The 3,934-nt window shown below is 37.7% G+C and overlaps 1 pseudogene; it reads left to right on the top strand.

Annotated features, from left to right (window-relative positions):
• The first annotated feature begins 2,961 nt into the window (after window positions 1-2,961).
• Window positions 2,962-3,386, top strand: LOC111723671 (annotated as a pseudogene).
• The last annotated feature ends 548 nt before the right edge of the window (window positions 3,387-3,934 follow it).

Here is a 3,934-nt window from a genome sequence, read left to right on the forward strand (position 1 = left end):
TCCTTCCTTCCTTCCTTCCTTCCTTCCTTCCTTCCTTCCTTCCTTCCCTTCCTTCCTTCCTTCCTTTCTTCCTTCCTTCCTTCTTCTTTGTTTTTTGGAAACAGAATCTTGCTCTGTCACTGGGCCTGGAGTACCATGGCCTTACCATAGCTCACTGCAATCTCAAACTCAATCTCAGACTCCTGGGCTCAGGTGATTCTCTTACCTCAGCCTCCAAGTAGCTGAGACTACAGATGTGCACCATCATGCCAGGCTAATTTTTTTCTATTTTTAGTAGAGACAAGGGTCTTGCTTAGACTCGTGTTAAACTACTGAGCTCAAGTGATCCTCCTGCCTCAGCTTCCCAGAGTACTCGGATTATTATAACTTCCCAGAGCTACCACACCCAGCCAAGATTTTCTCCTTTGTTTTCTTCCAGACATTTTTTTTTTATTTACTTATTTCAGAATATTATGGGGTTACACATGTTTTGGTTACATAGTCTGATATTGTATACTTTAAGTCAAAGTTGTAAGTGTACCCTTCACCCAGAAAGTATGTGATATACCTAGTAGGTATGAATTTAGCCATCCCCCCTCCCCACTTACTTGCTTTCCATTGAATTCTGCTTTCATATGGGCACATAAACGTTGATTAGCTAGTTCCAATTTAGTATTAAGTACATATGTTTGTTTTTCCATTCTGGTGATACTTCATTAGGAGAATGGTCTCCAATTCCATCCAGGTTGTTACAAAAGATACCAGGTCACTATTTTTTTTATGGCTGAGTAGTAGTCTATGGCATACATATACCACATTTTATTAATCCATTTGTGTATTGATGGGTACTTGAATTGTTTTCACATTTTTCTTCTAGACATTTTATAATGTTAGCTTTATGTCTGGGTCTATGATCTATTTCATGCTAACCTTTGTTTTTAGTAGGAGGTAAGGGTCAAGTTCATTTATTTTGTTTATATTGATATCTAGTTGTTCTTGCACCATTGTTCAAAGTCTACCCTTCCCTTACCGTGGCAATTCTGTCGAAATTAATCAACCACACATAGTTGGTTCTATTTCAGAACTCACTATGCTGTACCACTGATCTTTATGTTAATCCTTTTGCCAAAAGCATACTGTCCTAAATACTGTAGCTTTATGGTAGGCTTAAAATTAGGTCGTTTAAGTCCTTCAAATTTATTCTTCTTCTTCAACATGACTTTAGTTATTTTAGGTCTTTTGCTTTTCCATAAACATTTTATAATCAGCTGACCAATTTCTACAGAAAAGCTGGGTTTTGATTGCAATTGTGCTAAATCTATATACAATTTGGGGAGACTCTGTAGATTAATTTTAACAACATTGAGACTCTCAGTCAAGGAATATATAATATCCTTCTTTAATCTCACTTAATTTTTTTTTTCTTTTGAGACGGAGTCTCATTCTGTTGCCCTGGGTACAATGCTGTGGCATCATAGCTGACAACCTCTAACTCCTGGGTTTGAGCAATCTTCTTGCCTCATTTTTTCTATTTTTAGTAGAGATGGGGTCTCACTCTTGCTCAGGCTGGTCTTTAACTCCTGAGCTCAATCCATCCACCTGCCTTGGCCTCCAATAGTGTTAGGATTACAGGCATGAGCCACTGTGCCCAGCCTTGATTATGTTTTATGCTTTTTTTCATACATGTATTACATACATTTTATTAAATATATCCCTAAATGTTTCATGTTTTTTGACAGTAAAGTAAGTGGTATTTTTATAAATTCAACATCTAAATGTTCATTCCAGCATATACAAATACAATTCCTTATAAATATTAACTTTGTATCTTAAAACTGGGCTGATGTCACTGATTAGTTTTAGCAGCTTTTTATTAGATTCTTTAGAATTTTCTATGTGTACAATTATGGGGTTTTGGATTTTCTTTTTAAAGTAGGAATTACTTTACTTCTTCTCTTCCAACATATATTTTATTGTGATTATATATTTTATTTTTCTTGCTTTTTTTTTTTCAGACACCACTTTTATTTTATTTTTGCAGTTTTTAAACCCACCACCTCTGGTAAATGGGGCTGGTGCCCTAATCCTTTGAGCTACGGGCACCACCCTCTTTTTCTTGCCTTATGGCATTGACTAGTACCTTCTGTACGATGTTGAATCAAAGTAGTAAGAGGGTCTTGACTTGCTCCCAGTTTTAGTGTGACAGCATTCAACTCCACCAGGAAGTATGACATTAGCCCGAAGTTATTCATAGATATTTTCTATCGAGTTGAAGAATTTCCTTCTATTTCTAGTTTGCCAAGAGATTTTAATCATGCATGAGTATTGAATTTTGTCAATATTTTTCAGAATTTGTTGAAATAATCATGTGGCTTTTATTACTTATTCTGTTCAATGTTGTGAATAATATTGATTGATTTTCAAATGTTAAACCAACTTTGAATTCCTGGGATAAATGTAGTTGATCATTTTATTCATTGTTGGATTCGGTTTGCTAAAGTGTAAGGGATTTTTACCTCTCTGTTTATAAGAGATCTTGTGCTGTTCCTTCTCCTCTCCCTCCTCATTCCCTTCTTTCTTTCCTTTTGTCTTTTTTCTTGTATTGTCTTCATGTAGTTTTGGTGTCATGACAATGGTGACCCCACAAAATGAGTTGGGAAATTCTTCCCCCTCGTGGAAAGAGCTTCTTTAATATCAGTGTTATTTCTTCCTTAAATATTTGATAAAATTTACCATGGAAATCATCTGAGTCTGAAGTTTTATTTGTGTAAAACGTTTAATTACAAATCTAATTCTTTAATAGATACAGGAGTATTCAAATTTTCTATGTCTTCTTTAGTTAGTTTTGGTAATTTCTGTCTTTCAAGAAATTTTTTTCATTGGCTCGGAATTGTCAATCTTATTGGCACAAAGTTGCTTATAACATCTCCTTATTGGACAGACTCTGACAGGATCCTTAGCTGCAAAAAGGAGGTGGCACCCATGGAGCTGGGTGAGCTGTTGTATAAGTCCTGAGTACACTGAGACAGCATCTGGGAACAAAGTTAGCCACCAGTCAGTATTGTGTGGGAGCCAAATCGTTCTTAATGTCAAGACCATTGTGATGAATGACTGTATTATCTGAGGGGGATCTGGCAAACTTAAGAGTTAGATGTCACTGTATTGTGAAGAGTCATAGCATCATAAGGCCACCATTCAGGAAATTCAGCAAATGGGGTGCCCGTGTGTGTTAAAAGACAACACAGTATGACCTCCAGAAACTGTGGTTCCACCATTCACTGTCTTCTCAGGATGCCGGGCTCTCCTCAGGGGAGCTCCCGGAATGTCCTCAGGAGCTGATGATTGATGTCCCCAAGAGCTACTACCACAAGTCTAGAGTCATTGTCTTTTGTCTTGGATCTGCTTGAGCTCTAAGATGATCTTGGGGACAAAGTGAGCCAGTCAGAATCTACAAAGAACTCTTGTGTCTTTGACACATTCCACCCTTCTTACAAAAACATTCTTGTGAATTTCTCAATCCTTCAAGGCTTTACTTTCTTTAGAATTTAATAATGGGACTGGAGGAGTTGTCTTCAGATGCTGTGCTTATACCTTATCTATTAACAGTCACTTCATACTATTATCTGTGGAACACAGAGTCATCTGTTTGCAATACTCCAACCCCCTGGTCCTGTGCACGGCCAGATCCTGTCTGAAACAGACCTACAGAGCAGCAGCGGCGCCCTCCCCGCCTGGAGGTTAGGTAGCTGCAGCGCTGCTCATGGTAATGCACTGCCCACGCTGAGCCCCACTCACACAGATAATGCTCAGCACTCCTCAGGCTAACACATTTGGCTGGTTGCTACAATTGCTCATAATCCTGGGGAAAAAGTATTTGTGACTTTTCAGTGCCTAGATGTCTATTGATTATTAAAACTTGAAGCAAGGGGTAAAAAAAAAAAAAAAATCTTAGTAT

The sequence above is a fragment of the Otolemur garnettii genome, unplaced genomic scaffold (assembly GCF_000181295.1).
Source record: "Otolemur garnettii isolate 467f Iridium unplaced genomic scaffold, OtoGar3 scaffold00014, whole genome shotgun sequence".
Lineage (NCBI taxonomy): Eukaryota > Metazoa > Chordata > Mammalia > Primates > Galagidae > Otolemur > Otolemur garnettii.